Source organism: Ranitomeya imitator, chromosome 4, assembly GCF_032444005.1.
Source record: "Ranitomeya imitator isolate aRanImi1 chromosome 4, aRanImi1.pri, whole genome shotgun sequence".
Taxonomy (NCBI): domain Eukaryota; kingdom Metazoa; phylum Chordata; class Amphibia; order Anura; family Dendrobatidae; genus Ranitomeya; species Ranitomeya imitator.
Genome location: NC_091285.1, coordinates 514,917,887 through 514,935,120, shown reverse-complemented (window position 1 = coordinate 514,935,120; position 17,234 = coordinate 514,917,887). Strand labels below are relative to the sequence as shown.

At 41.9% G+C, this 17,234-nt stretch overlaps 1 protein-coding gene across 1 annotated transcript in view; it reads right to left on the bottom strand.

Moving 5' to 3' along the window:
• ADAMTSL3 (ADAMTS like 3) overlaps window positions 1–17,234 on the bottom strand; it is an 810,189-nt gene that overhangs the window by 531,719 nt on the left and 261,236 nt on the right. The window lies entirely within an intron of this gene.

Here is a 17,234-nt window from a genome sequence, read left to right as displayed (position 1 = left end):
AGGCAGCCCCCCACATATAATGACTGTGAGTAAAGATGAAAGTACAAACACAGAGATGAAATAGATTTAGCAAAGTGAGGCCCGACTTACTGAACAGACCGATGATAGGAAAGGTTACTTTGCGGTCAGCACAAAAACCTACAAAAAGACCACGCAGAGGGCGCAAAAAGACCCTCCGCACCGACTCACGGTGCGGGGGCGCTCCCTCTGCGTCCCAGAGCTTCCAGCAAGCAAGACAACAAATTTAATAGCAAGCTGGACAGAAAAATAGCAAACCACAGAAATACAAGCTGGAACTTAGCTTCTGATGGGAAGGCAGGTCACAAGAACGATCCAGGAGTGAACAGACCAATACTGGAACATTGACAGGTGGCATGGAGCAAAGATCTAAGTGGAGTTAAATAGAGCAGCAGCTAACGAATTAACCTCGTCACCTGTGAAACTCAGAAACACCCACCAGAGGAAGTCCATGGACAGAACCATTCATGACCACAGGAGGGAGCCCGACAACAGAATTCACAACACACCCCCAAAATTGAAGGTGAGCTAAGCCCACCAGCATCAGGCGCTTATCTACAGCATTCTGGAATGCTGTAGATAAGCCACCGATGTATCCTGAATGATGATAACAACAGGTTAGATTATACTCACCCGGGGGCGGTCCCGCTGCGGTCCGGGTCCGATGGGCGTCGCTGTCTGGTCCGGGGCCTCCCATCGTCATCAGATGACGTCCTCTTCTTGTCTTCGCGCTGCGGCTCTGGCGCAGGCGTACTTTGTCTGCCCTGTTGAGGGCAGAGCAAAGTACTGCAGTGCGCAGGTGCCAGGCCTCTCTGACCTTTTGCGGCGCCTGATTTAAGCTGTTTTTCTCTTTAGTTTTTTTTGCTACTTTCGATCACCTAGTGTTAGTTCTCTTATATAAGATAAAGCATATTTTATGCTTAGAGGCTGATAATGTAATCCCTATATTTAGATTCCATCTCTGTACTGAAAATGTGTTCCTTATGTAGATATTTACTTCCACGCATTTCTTCCCTTTCATACTTTGTGTAGATGAGAAACTGAGCTGTTTGTGTTGAGTGGGCTTAACGAATATTATTCCCATTCCATAGAGCATACAAAATCCCTTATTTATGCAGATTGCCAGTGATACATAGCCGATAAATAGTAACTGGAGTATCAAACACAAGTATAAATTTCCATTAGACTAAATAGACACTTCTTAAAATTACATGTGAAGTAAACAATCATTTCCTTATGATAATACACATTCTTCTTTTTTAATTAACATAGAAGCCTCTGACTTGATCTTTTAAAGCATCCACCAGTAAGGAATATTTTTTTCCAATCATTATAGTGTTAGTGTCAGTTATTAGCGGTTGTCCAGGATAATGCAAAAGCTCCACACATTCAGCAGTAGAGCAAAAACATGTATACTCATCCCATTATTCCTGGCTAAAGATGAGTGGATCAGGCAAAATTCGAATTTGCCTGTCTAAGCGGATTTTCCAGGGAAGTTCAATTCTCAACTAAGTTATTCCCCGTGAATGCGATGTCCCTTGTGCTTCGAGATCTCTCAAGACCTCAGAGCATGATAAACGCAAGATATAAAAAATGAAAAAAATCCTTATACATACCTTACAGCCAGCCATCTTGTCCTCATGGCAGTGATAAGAAGGGGATCGGACGAGTGACGGTAGGGAAAGGAGGGGTTGGAGCAGTGAGCATTAAGGTGAGTTTTTCTATCCTTTTGATGGAGCTTTATGGTTCAGAGAAATGGCCGCCAGAAACTGCCATTTTGCTGAATCCACGAGGAAGCAAATTACAAAAATAATCCACATTTTGGTGAATGTATTTTTTGTAATATTGAAGTAGAAGTCAATGACACTTGAATATATTTGCTTATCTCTATTCCTAGACATTCCCATGTCATGTCCACAATGCTCGCAGATTGTGACATTGGTTGCAGATGTCACAGCTAGAATACCCCACATCACATTTGCAGCTGATCAATAATCTTAGAGGTACAAGTCCAAAGGCCACGCAAGATCTACTATATAATTGTCTAAGGGTTACTTCCGTCTTTCTGTCTGTATGTCCTTCTGTCTGTCACGGATATTCATTGGTCACGGCCTCTGTCTGTCATGGAATCCAAGTCGCTGATTGGTTGTGGCAAAACGCCCACGACCATTGCCACCACCAATGAGCGACGGCCACAGTCCGGCGGCATTATGGCCGCTCTTTCCTCCCCGCAGTCAGTGCCCGCTCCATACTCCCCTTCAGTCATCCAGTCATCCCTCACACAGGGTTAATGCCAGCGTTACCAGAGCGCGGTCTAACGCACTCCGGTTACGCAGCTATAAACTCTGTGTGACCAACTTTTTATTATTGATGCTGCGTGTGCAGCATCAATAGTAAAAAAATCTAATGTTACAAATAAGAATAATAAAAAAAAAGTTTATTCCCACCCTCCGACATCGCGTCCTGTCCTCGGCAGTGCAAGCGGCAGGTTCCGGTGCTAAGGATGCTATGCGAGAAGGACCGCGACGTCATCACAGGTCCTGCGCTCATACCAACCCTGGGACCGGAAGCTGCCAGGTACACCGCACACAGGCGACAGGACTACAAGGGGCCCCTCAGAAGGTGAGTATATGTTTATTTTATATTTTTTAACCTGTTACATACGTGGCTGGGCAATATACTATGTAGCTGGGCAATATACTACATGACTGGCCAATATACTACGTGACTAGGCAGTATACTACGTGTCTGTGCTGTATACTACATGGCTCTGTGCTGTATACTACGTCACTGTTCAATATACTACATGGCTGGGCAATATACTACGTCACTGGGCAATATACTACGTGACTGGGCAATATACTACGTGACTGGGCAATATATTACGTGACTGGGCAATATACTATGTGGCTTGGCAATATACTATGTGGCTGTGCAATATACTATGTCACTGGGCAATATACTACGTAGCTGGGCAATAAACTACATCACTGGGAAATATACTACGTGACTGGGCAATATACTACGTGGCTGGGCAATATATTACGTGGCTGGGCAATATACTACGTCACTGGGCAATATACTACGTGGCTGGGCAATATACTACGTGGTTGAGCAATATACTACGTGGCTGGCCAATATACTACGTGGTTGAGCAATATACTACGTGGCTGGCCAATATACTGCGTGGGCTGGGCAATATACTACGTGGACATGCATATTCTAGAATACCCGATGCGTTAGAATCGGGCCACCATCTAGTGTACAATAAGTGGAGAGCTGGAAAAACCAGGGCTTGGCAATATACTATGTGGCTGTGCAATATACTATGTCACTGGGCAATATACTATGTAGCTGGGCAATAAACTACATCACTGGGCAATATACTACGTGGCTGGGCAATATACTACGTGGTTGAGCAATATACTACGTGGCTGGCCAATATACTACGTGGGCTGGGCAATATACTATGTGGACATGCATATTCTAGAATACCCGATGCGTTAGAATCGGGCCACCATCTAGTGTACAATAAGTGGAGAGCTGCAGAAACCAGGTCATGGAACTAGAACAATAGGGAGTAAGGCACGAGTATATATTACTTCATTATTTTACATGTTTTGCTATCTGGATGACACTTTTTCATTATTTTGGACAACCCTTTTAAAATGGGAATAAATAGATGCCAGGTTCCTTCAGTAGAAATTTTAAAATCTATTTGTTATAAATGAAAGCCATGGTTTTAATATTAAACATACTTATATGGTACTTCTGTTTTGTTTTGTTTTTATAGCCACCTCTGCCAGTGACTTATGTCTAATGGGAACAAAAGGAAGAGGCATGTTGAAATTCCAACATTCCCAATCATTATTTACCTGCGATCTGAGACAGTTGGAACTCTCTTATACACACTTCTCAGTTATTTGTTCCACCAAAAACAGAGGATTTAGCTGATATTTAATACCAATGGTCAACTTTTTTATGAGGTAGTTTTGATACTAGAGGCCTATACCTGGAAAATAGTAATGTTGCAATGCCGGGTTATGTACAGTATACATAAAATATGGTTGAATAATCCAACATCATGAAAAATACCCTGATTCTTGAAGTTTGATGAATGAACTTATACTTTTAGTAAATCATTCTCATAATTGAGAAAGATTAAGGTGTTATAGATACAAACATGACGCCCTAATGGAAAACATCTGACTGAGAGGGGACTCCATCAAATCTAATGATGGTAAAATAAAATTAGTAAGACTGCTGTCCGGTGGGAGAGACTCACATTAAATGAAAAGAGACACGGCATGGCAGGTGTCAGACGGAATTGAGAGCTGAACCGTGACTCTCCACTTTCTGCCTGCGAGGCAAAGGCTGAAAAAGTTCAAATAATAAATTGGCCTAATAGCTGCATAAAGTGCCAAAACCTCTTAAAATGAAAGCAAATGTGTGTCATAAATACTTGCAGAGAAAGAATGAAACAAATTGCTCAGTGCCAGCATTGGATGCATTTCTGGCCTCTTGACAGGCAATCCCAAATGGCATTTGAGGGCTTTTAAGTCATTTCTGCTGTTAAAAATGGAGAAACATATATCTGAAATCTCTCCAGACGCATGATATAGTCCCATTACTTATAATGTGTCTTCAAAATGGCACACTAGCCTACAACTATTAAACACTATCCAGTCTTTTACTTTTAAGAAGGTAGTCTATGGAAATGAGACTACTAGTCTGAAGTGAGGCACCACTGTCTGCAAACTATTTATTTCACTGTTCTCATTAAAAATATCAAACTTGAGCATTCAGTAATATGTAAGTTAAAAGGAAGGTACATGAGCTCACCACTCTTTATTCATGAAATTCACATTTCATTAGCAGAGTCATGTAGCACCATGATGCAGAATTTGACAGCGTGTGCACCCCTGAGGAAGCGAATACCTACATGTGGTGATATGTGAGGGGTCCCCATGCCAACATGACATTACCTTTCATGAAACATCTTCACTTATGCTCACAATGTTTGAACTTTCATTATTTTCACTTACAGTTTATTATTTGTGATGTTACATTATGTAAAGAAGAACTCCTCCTCCCATCAAAGTTTTTATCCTCTTAATATATTGTAATCATCATATTATATAGCCCTGTGTACTTACAATTGCTCATTTTGCCCTTTTACACAGTTAATATCTGTAATAAAGATCAACAACCCTAGACTACTCATCATATAAAAAGAAATCCAACAGAAAGCAACAGGAATCTACAGTCTAGTAAGTCTAATAAGTAATCAATTAAAGCCGATATAGAAGAGTAACATAAGCATAATCAGTAAAGGGAATCTAGTGCCAAAAATGACTGTAGTTGGAGATAGCTCGGTAAAACACAGGTAAGAAATATAGAAGATATAAAATAGATATAACATATGTACATGTGCCTATAACTAGAAAAGAGAAGATTGATCTGCAAAGGATCAACTTTGAGCCAAATTGCAGGTCCCCCAGATTCAAGTACTCTACAATTTGATTCATGAGGATCAGCCCCCAAAAAGTGCCCAGTGCCATTTCACACACTGCTGAAGATTCAGTGTGCTGGTTAATAACATCAGGCACAGCTATGTGTGCTTCCCCATAATGCCCTGCAGCTATGACTTCACATGGTCTAGACCACCAGCCAATCAAGGTTACAACCAAAGCCAGTATAAAAAATGGAGCCCGGCCAAGCAGCGCTATTTTATGCTTGTACTGTTTAGAGATAGGAGGTCAAAGAGGACAGCTCATTCCACATAGTGACAGAAAAAGACAATCTGATTGTGGTGTACTAGTGCAGTGGTGAAGCACATTGAAAATGACAGTGGTAGTCAAGGTCTATGATTAATAATCCAAAGAGTCAAGTAATATATAGGGAAGCGCTGTACCTGTAGTGACTCGGTGTGACAGAATTGATTTATCTGAGCTATCCTGCAGTAACAGCACCTTAATAACAGCTTTTTTTATTCTTCGCAATCTACAAACAAGGAGGGCAGTATTAAACCCCTCAGTGCTAATTATGCTATAAAACCAAAATCCTGAAACCAAGACTTTGAGTGTCAAAAAAAGTGTGTTTCCTGTATTGTAAGACAGGCAAGCCATAATTTTTTTAAAGCCAAAAGAAAAAGGTCCATAATCCAGACAGTAAAGCATAACTATCTACCTCACAATGTGTGTTTTGTACAAAAAAAATTTCTTTCACACTTCCTTGTTGTAATAATCAAATATTACACCCATACACACCATCAAAATACCACCATTCAATTTCCATCAATTTCCTATAGCCAGATAAGTTGAGGTCACTGAAATATTAATAAAGAGCAAAAAGCTACCGTATATACTCAAGTATAAGCCGACCCCCCTAATTTTGCCACAAAAAACTGGGAAAACTTATTGACTCGAGTATAAGCCTAGGGTGGAAATGCAGCAGCTACCGGTGAATTTCAAAAATAAAAATAGATGCTCCATACTGTTCATTATGGCCCCATAGCTGTGCCATATAGTGCTCTGCACCGTTCATTATTTCCCCATAGATGTACCATAGAAAGCTGTGCCATATAGTGCTCTGCACCGTTCATTATTGCCCCATAGCTGTGCCGTATAGTGATCTGCACCGTTCATTATTGCCCCATAGCTGTGCCATATAGTGCTCTGCACCGTTCATTATTGCCCCATAGATGTGCCATATAGTGCTCTGCGCCGTTCATTATTGCCCCATAGCTGTGCCATATAGTGCTCTGCACCGTTCATTATTGCCCCATAACTGTGCCATATAGTGCTCTGCACCGTTCATTATTGCCCTATAGCTGCCATATAGTGCTCTGCGCCATTCATTATTGCCCCATAGCTGTGCCATATAGTGCTCTGCGCCGTTCATTATTGCCCCATAGCTGTGCCATATAGTGCTCTGCACCGTTCATTATTGCCCCATAGCTGCCATATAGTGCTCTGCGCCATTCATTATTGCCCCATAGCTGTGCCATATAGTGCTCTGCACCGTTCATTATTGCCCCATAGCTGTGCCATATAGTGCTCTGCACCGTTAATTATTGCCCCATAGCTGTGCCATATAGTGCTCTGCACCGTTCATTATTGCCCCATAGTTGTGCCATATAGTGCTCTGCGCCGTTCATTATTGCCCCATAGCTGCCATATAGTGCTCTGCGCCGTTCATTATTGCCCCATAGCTGTGCCATATAAAGCTGTGCCATATAAAGCTGTGCCATTGCTGCTGCAATAAAAAAAAAATGCCATACTCACCTCGCTGCTTGCAGCTCCCAGCGTCCCGTCCCGGCGTCTCTCCGCACTGACTGATCAGGCAGAGGGCGCCGCGCACACTATATGCGTCATCGCGCCCTCTGACCTGAACAGTCAGAGCAAGAGGACACGAAGACAGAGCGGTGCCCGGCGTGTGGAACGCGGACAGGTGAATATTACATACTTACCTGCTCCCGGCATCCCGCTCCCTCTGCCTGTCACACGGTCTTCGGTGCCGCAGCCTCTTCCACTATCAGCGGTCACCGGCACCGCTGATTAGAGAAATGAATATGCGGCTCCACCCCTATGGGAGGTGGAGCCGCATATTCATTTCTCTAATCAGCGGTCCCACGTGACCGCTGAACAGGGGAAGAGCTGCGGCACCCGGAGACAGTGTGACAGGCAGGGACAGCGTCAGGAGCGCCGGGACTAGGTAAGTATGCCTCAGCGCCCTCTCCCCCTCACCCGCCGACCCTGCCGCCCACCGTGACTCGAGTATAAGCCGAGAGGGGCACTTTCAGCCCAAAATTTTGGGCAGAAAATCTCGGCTTATACTCGAGTATATACGGTAATTTAGCACATTCCTAGGAGACTTCCGACTGTTACACACATATTTCAGTTAGGGTAGGTGCACATGATCAGTAAACGCTGTGGGTTGGAGATTGCATATTTGCGCAGCATCCAACCCGCAGAGTCCAGATGTTACAGCATAGTGGATGCAGCTATACATCCAGAGACACCCGGCGCATCTTTCCAGACTGCAGCATGTCTATTTATCTTGCGGGGACATGTGCTGCATCCAAAGCGCTGCCAATTACTGAACATTTGCAGTGTTTTCCAGTGCTGTGATTTACCGTGAATGTATTCGCCATAATTTGCATTTTGGAGGGGGAAGTTCAGTGAAGCTCACAAATTAAATTTTTTAATGATCTGCCCAACTCTACCTATAACTCATGTAAATATATATCCACAAGAAGGGGAAACAAGTAACTTCTTATAAACCTAGAAAGGTAACATATTACACTGAGCAGCACACATTGTAGTACCTCAAATGTTAGACCTGTTTCTGGATAAATTTAACTTCCTGATTCCAAAGATGTCCCCTGTCAGATCTAGTTTTTGAGATTCAGGACAAATACTACAAACCATTTCTCACTCTGCTTGCCCATAAAAAATCATGATATTTTTTAATTTTGTCTTTAAATTAAAATAGTTTAGTCGCGAAGATTTATGCTATAAAGTTTGCAGCCATTTCAAACACAAGAAGTTCCTTTTCTAAGTCTTGAGAGAGTGGGATCTGCCAAGACAATCCCTCATAAGATCACAACAACAGTGTGCCATCATATGTGAATCCCATCTTCCTTGATATTTGGCTTCCATTGTTTTTATATCTTGGTGAAATATTACACCTCAAGAAAATGATCGAAGTGATTGTGCAGATAATGTACTCAACCAGATGAAGCCTGATCAAGCCTGTTGACAAGAAAAAGCATATCTTCTACTAATTTTGTGTAGTTGTCTGTCTTTTTATTGTGAAGAAAGTTTTTCACGAAAAAAAACAAATGAAGATCAGGCACATGATTTGATTCCATTCATTGATTCTATGAAAAATGGATCATTTGCAAGTTGCCTGATCTGTGGACCATCGATAATTCCTGTCTTCAGTTGCTCCATGGATTATACCAGGTAACTTATGTATTATGCATGCAACCCATGAACCGTCTTTTTTTCAAAGAGCAGACTACAATTTTATGAATTCAACCTTGTTAAAAAAAACTAGAACTGTCTTTCAAATCATTGGGCTCCGAAGGCTAATATGCTATTTATGTGGACTTTGTCCCCTGGAACCTCATTTTGGGTTTAAGGTCTGGGATCAATGTGAGCATTTTCTAAGTGTTTTTAATTTGTGTCTATTTTTTTTTGTGTGAATAAAGATTTGCATTTTCTTATATTGAAGAAGTATAATCATATTTTGTATATATGTTATTTTTTCTTTGGGTTTTGAATGATTTATTTCATATACATTGGGTGGTACTCCATCTATTTATATAATTGCCTTATTATATAATGTTTTCATTTGCTGTTCTGTCCAGATGTCAGCGTATCCCAGAATTCCAAGAGGAGGAAGTTCACCGACCGCCATATTGGGACGGGTGTCTCAATATGGAAACTGCTGCTGGTACCAATCTATTGTGCGGTACCACCAGCGGAATGCCATTGCACCACACACACAAACTCTATATACCGTACGCACCACACACACACACAAACACACACACACACTCACACACACTCACATACTCACAAACTCACAAACACACTCACATTCATACACACTCACACTTTCACACTCACACATACATTCACACTCACGCTCACACACTCACACAGCCTCTTGCATGGTACCACCAGCAGAACACCGTCGTGAACACGTCACTGCCGGGATCAGCTGAATGTTTCACTGACTGACGCCATCTTTGTACAGGAGGAGTGCATGCGCAGTTTTAATGTGACTGCCGCTATCTGTCTGCACAAAGATGGCAGTGGTCTGATTTACTACACCTACGTGAGTTATGTGCAGGTGCATTGAATTATTTGGCTGATCCTGGCGACAGATGTCTACTGGCAGAGGAAGCCGGTCACATTAAAGGGGTTTTCCCACGAACGAAAGTTCATTTTAAAAATTGTGTCTGACTGTGTACAGAGCATAGCACATCTCCTGGACAGGGAAGGAAGGAAAAGAAAATAGTGACATTACAGCAGGGGATCACAGAGGATTCATTTTGTGAGGTAAAATATTTCATTGACTATTTTTAAAAAATGTTTTACCTCACAAAATGTATCTTCTGCGACCTCCTGCTGTAATGTCAGTATTGTCTTTTGCTTCCTCCCCTGCCCAGGAGCTGTGACATGCTCCGTACACGGTCAGACACAGACAATTTTTAAAATTAACTTTTGTTCGTGGGGAAAACCCCTTTAAAAAGCAAATATCAATGCCAACATGGCTCCTCATAAAAAGTATGCCAATGACAATGAATGGAAAGCAGCAAAGGCACAACGTCGAAGACAACAAAGGGCAAATGAGGCTCTTGAAGAGCAGCAGCATCGCTGAGACAAAAACAATGCACATAAGCGTAGGCGTCAAGCACATGAGTCCCCTGATGCAAAAGTCATTAGATTATCACAGGATGCCATTAGGCAACAACAGCGCCGCATGCCTGCCCCATCATGACATTACCGCTCTCTATCTAGTAAGTACATAAGTGGCATCCACTCCTTTTGTTCTGAATTTTCAAAATATACCATTAGGATATAACGAGTTAGTAAAGTAAGGTTTACATTTGTGAACCTCTAGATATCCAAGCAGAGAGTATCTACAAAGAGTGCCATTGTTTCTGGAGGACCTAACATATAAGGGCATTAGGCAGGTAGCACGTGATATTCAATAGGCACAAAACAATCATTTATTGCCCCAGTGGTGGGGCTGTTCTTCTGCATTAGTATAAATGATCTCTGTGATCAGCTTATTTTTGGGTTATTTCTAGCAAAAACTAATTGGAAAAATGTGTTCCCAAATTCTCCACTTTCATCTATATACTTCTCCAGCTATTTTAATTTTATTGGGAAACTCATTTAACATTAAGACACTGTAAATGACGTTACTAAGTGATGCAATGTGTAGATTTACAGAACAAAACATATATGTAGCTACATTTTCCACAATGTATAACATTTTTTAATTGATGTCTACTAATATTCGCCTCACATGACCTTATTTGCATCAGCACATGCATTACTCAGAAGGCATGCTTATCTCATTAGTTCTTTTACTATGCCAAATTAGAGTGCACATAATCTTGTATCCAAGTTTTAATCTTTCTATCCACCAGTTTATTTGGTTCCGTATCCATGTAAAAGTAAAACAGTTTCTACAAAACATTTTTTTCTGTGGGTTGAATGTACATTTTATGACAAAGTGATGTAGAGGCAAATCTGCCTTAGATGTTACCAGTTGTGAAGGATAGATCTAATGTAACATTGCTGCGAAATTTCCTTTGCATGTATACACTTTCTTAGAGCGTGTAAATAGACTTGCATGCAGAAGAGTTCTGGTGTCTTCCAGGGTCAAGGACTATAGACAGATGCTTATAAACATCTTCCATCAGCTTTGTTAAGGTGGTTAGAGGTATCTGATAACTGCAGGCCAAAAGTTGTGCTGACAGAAGTTTGGATGAATGTTCATGTTATTTCTACAGAGGGAGGTAGGGAGATAACTAAAAGCAGAAAATGCTCCCCATCCTCTCTACAGTATATATAAAATGGTCAACAATGATCAGATTCAGAAGACACGCACCGTTTCCAAAATTTCACTTTGTTCCTAGCAACCAGATTATAGAGGTTTCTTTTTTTCAGTGGCAGCTAGAACTAACAACAAATCTGTGGATGTAGGATTGCACAAATCCTTCCATCTCTTCATGTAGTCACAAACATACATTCAACGATACTGAGATCAGTCCTCTGTGGGGCCATATAATCAATTCCCGGACTTTTTATTCTTTTTTACACTGAAGATAGTTCTTTATGAAATTGTATGTTTAGAGCCACTGTCCTGCTGCAGAATAAATTTGGAGCCAATCAGACACATCCATGATGGTATTACATGATGGATATGTATCTGACTATATTTCTCAGCACTGACCAATGTTGACCAAATCACCACCTCCATTTGATGACATGCAGCTCCAAGCTTACAAAAAAACTCCACCATGTTTCACTGTTGCCTTAAGACACTTATTGTACTGGTTTCCAGACCTTTGGCGAACTGATTTCTGTAACAACGAAATATTTCAAATTTTGACTCATCAGTCTAGAGCACCAGCTGCCATTTTTCTGCACTCCAGTTGATATGTTTCTGCGCATAGTTCAGTCACTTGGCCTTGCTTCCATCTGGAAAAATATTGTTTTTGGCAACAATACTTCTATGAATACCGCTTGTGGCCAGACTTCTCTGAATAGTAGATGGGTGTAACTTATTGCTGCCAGTTGTGAGTTGCTGGCACAGTAGGGCATCTTCTGATTTCGAAGTAAGCATGATGTATATTTCATCTACTGCACTAAGTTTTACCATTGCATGTACGGTTAACTTTGACCATTTCTTGGTGTCTTCAATGCTGAGAAATATAGCTGAGAAAATGGAGAAATCCATCATGCAATGCCACCAAGGAGACGTTTGATTGGCTCTAAAATGATTCTACAGCAGGACAATGAAACCAAACATACAACCAATGTCATTTAAGGGAACCCGTCATGTTGAAAATAATATTTGATTTGTTGGAAAGATAACATAGAGCAGGAGGAGACGAGTCCAGCGTTCGGTCCTAGCTGTCAATCACTGAGTAGGATCACCCACTGGACTAATGTATAAACAAATACCAGTGATTTCAATGAATAAAATATAAGTTATATTGTAAACATTTACAACAAACCTATTCTTCTCACCTTTTCTTTCCTATACCATGCTGTCCACAAATTGGACTGCATATGTACATGACAAGTTCATTTTAAAATCTGTCTTCAGCATAAAAAAGAATAAGAAGTTATGGAAGTGATGATATTATTCCCTTAAAGGACTGATTTCACCATCACCAAGTTTGTCTGAGATTTCATGAAGATACAGAAGGATTTGGGCAAGACTACATGCACAGAAGATATGTTGATAATAATTCTCCAAGATGTTTGGAACAACCTCCCAGTTGAGCTCCTTCAAAAACTACCATATTTTTCGGACTATGAGATGCACTTTTCCCCACAAAAATTTGGGAGGAAATGGGCGATGCATTTTATAGTGCAAACCCAGGCTTACCGGGGGTTGCGGCAGAGGTGTGGTGATGTTGCAGCAGTGGGCGGTGCGGAGTGCACCTGAGTAGGGTCCCTTCTTCAGGATGCCGGCGGCAGAAATGTGGCGGCACCATGGCCCACTCGCCACGGTGAGCTGAGTGCATCACCGGTTTCCCTGCAGCCATCTTCCTGAAGTCGTGGGCTGCCGGAGGCGTCAGGAAAATGGCCGCCGGAGGCCGCGCATGCGCAGATTGAAATCTCAGTGGCACTCGGCTTCAGGAAAATGGCCACCGAGATCTTAATCTGCACACGCGTGGCCTCTGGCGGCCATTTTCCTGAAGTCTCCAGCGACCCATGGCTTCAGGAAGATGGCCGCAGGGAAACTGGTGATACACTCTGCTACCTGTGGACACCGGGCAGTGGAGTCGCCACATTTCTGCCGCCAGCATCCTGAAGAAGGGACCCTGCTCAGGTGCACTCCACACCGCCCACTGCTGCAGCATCGCCACACCACTGCCGCTGGCATCCTGAGGATGGGACCCTGCTCCAGCTCTGCCTCACCTTCTATACCAGACCCACAGCATTGCACCCTGGGACTGCAGAATTGCCCCACATCTTCTGTCGCCCGCTTGCTGAGGAAGGGACCCTGCTTTCTGTGACACTGCTGTACCATCACTGGCTCTCAGGTAAAGTACCTTAAATTTGGACAATAAGACGGACCCCATCTTATAAAAATATTTTTTCTACTATTTTCCACCCCAAAAATTGGGGTGCGTTTTATGGTCTGGTGCGTCTTATAGTCCGAAAAATACAGCATGTGCAAGTGTTCCTATAGTTCTTTATTACTTGGGGCCTGTCATTATGACATGATTCTCTGAGTATCATTTTAATTTATTTTTAGGGTTTTAAAATGAATTGAACTGTGGCCATTTGCTCAAAAAGTTAAATACAGATCTGTCTTTTTTAATTGGATAGCTGCTCTACCAATTCTTGAACATGCAAATGTATGGCTCCATAAGTCAAAATTAAATTGTATGCTTACAAGCTCACAACTTTTTATGTTCTAATAAATATTACATAAAAATGTCAACTTTCAAAATACATTGCATAATTTAAAGGGGTATCCTCATTTTATGAAATGGTCTAGTTAGTTATACAGAATGAAAATTAGCAAGTTTGTAATTGACTTGTTTTTTCTATCTGTGATATTCTGCTGCTATGAGAGCTTTGATCTTACATAGTGTACAGCTTGATGGCAAGGAGATCAACCAAAAGAAATCTTGTATGCACAGTAGCTACACTCCAGGTTGAAGAGTTAATTCCTGAGATATCGGTTGCTTCCCATCAGCCCATTCATTTCTATGCAGCTGTTAGATAGCAACTCACCTCCATCATCCTTCCTCTTAACTCCTGACATTAGTACTGCAAAATTACAATCCTATGGCCACCACTGTCAGCAATTTCCAGAGCAGTTCTCCTATTCATTACTTGAGTTGGTGTTTGATCAAAGACATTATTACTTATCTCTATGTGCAAATCTATATATATAATTGTCTAAGGGTTTTTCCGTCTGTCTGTCTGTCTGTCTGTCTGTCTGTCCTGGAAATCCCACGTCCCTGAATCAGCGACGGGCACAGTATCGACGTAGAAATCCCGCGTCTCTAATTGGTCAAGGCCGCCAGGCCTCGACCAATCAGCGACGGGCACAGCGACGATGATGTCATAAAGGACGTAGATATCCCGTGTCTCTGATTGGTCGAGGCCGCCAGGCCTCGACCAATCAGCGACGGGCACAGCGATGATGATGTCATAATGGTTGCCATGGCGACGATGATGTCATAAAGGTTGCCTCGACCAATCAGCGACAGGCACAGTCTGCCGCGAATTCTGGAATCATCATTGTCCATATACTACGGGGACATGCATATTCTAGAATACCCGATGCGTTAGAATCGGGCCACAATCTAGTATGGTGATAATAGTGTAGACTTCAGAACACCCACTGACAGACCATTAATCTGTCACAGTAGCAGGAGGAAGCTCAGCAGTAAAAGAAAGCTACTGAGCCACAACTGTCAGTCAATGAGGAGTGTCCATCCTCCCCAGCACAAGAAAATTAACAGAGCTGTTGAGCATTAGGCTGCTCAAGACACAAATGGAGCATAATTTTTATATTGTGATGGCCTTCAGTAAGGAAGGGAGGCCTCAAACTGTCCCTGGAACTGGGATCCTAACTATCCCTGTTCTGGGGGTACTCTTGAAGGTAGAGAGGCACGAGTCTCAGACCTTACTATGCTTCGGTTAACCCCTTCAAGACCATGCCATGCCATGTGGGAATAAAAGGACTAGAAATAGGAAAAACCCAATGTGGCTAAACAAAGAAGTAAGACAGGCAATTAACAGTAAAAAGAAAGCATTTGCACTACTAAAGCAGGATGGCACCATTGAAGCTCTAAAAAACTATAGGGAGAAAAATACTTTATCTAAAAAACTAATTAAAGCTGCCAAAAAGGAAACAGAGAAGCACATTGCTAAGGAGAGTAAAACTAATCCCAAACTGTTCTTCAACTATATCAATAGTAAAAGAATAAAAACTGAAAATGTAGGCCCCTTAAAAAATAGTGAGGAAAGAATGGTTGTAGATGACGAGGAAAAAGCTAACATATTAAACACCTTCTTCTCCACGGTATTCACGGTGGAAAATGAAATGCTAGGTGAAATCCCAAGAAACAATGAAAACCCTATATTAAGGGTCACCAATCTAACCCAAGAAGAGGTGCGAAACCGGCTAAATAAGATTAAAATAGATAAATCTCCGGGTCCGGATGGCATACACCCACGAGTACTAAGAGAACTAAGTAATGTAATAGATAAACCATTATTTCTTATTTTTAGTGACTCTATAGCGACAGGGTCTGTTCCGCAGGACTGGCGCATAGCAAATGTGGTGCCAATATTCAAAAAGGGCTCTAAAAGTGAACCTGGAAATTATAGGCCAGTAAGTCTAACCTCTATTGTTGGTAAAATATTTGAAGGGTTTCTGAGGGATGTTATTCTGGATTATCTCAATAAGAATAACTGTTTAACTCCATATCAGCATGGGTTTATGAGAAATCGCTCCTGTCAAACCAATCTAATCAGTTTTTATGAAGAGGTAAGCTATAGGCTGGACCACGGTGAGTCATTGGACGTGGTATATCTCGATTTTTCCAAAGCGTTTGATACCGTGCCGCACAAGAGGTTGGTACACAAAATGAGAATGCTTGGTCTGGGGGAAAATGTGTGTAAATGGGTTAGTAACTGGCTTAGTGATAGAAAGCAGAGGGTGGTTATAAATGGTATAGTCTCTAACTGGGTCGCTGTGACCAGTGGGGTACCGCAGGGGTCAGTATTGGGACCTGTTCTCTTCAACATATTCATTAATGATCTGGTAGAAGGTTTACACAGTAAAATATCGATATTTGCAGATGATACAAAACTATGTAAAGCAGTTAATACAAGAGAAGATAGTATTCTGCTACAGATGGATCTGGATAAGTTGGAAACTTGGGCTGAAAGGTGGCAGATGAGGTTTAACAATGATAAATGTAAGGTTATACACATGGGAAGAGGGAATCAATATCACCATTACACACTGAACGGGAAACCACTGGGTAAATCTGACAGGGAGAAGGACTTGGGGATCCTAGTTAATGATAAACTTACCTGGAGCAGCCAGTGCCAGGCAGCAGCTGCCAAGGCAAACAGGATCATGGGGTGCATTAAAAGAGGTCTGGATACACATGATGAGAGCATTATACTGCCTCTGTACAAATCCCTAGTTAGACCGCACATGGAGTACTGTGTCCAGTTTTGGGCACCGGTGCTCAGGAAGGATATAATGGAACTAGAGAGAGTACAAAGGAGGGCAACAAAATTAATAAAGGGGATGGGAGAACTACAATACCCAGATAGATTAGCGAAATTAGGATTATTTAGTCTAGAAAAAAGACGACTGAGGGGCGATCTAATAACCATGTATAAGTATATAAGGGGACAATACAAATATCTCGCTGAGGATCTGTTTATACCAAGGAAGGTGACGGGCACAAGGGG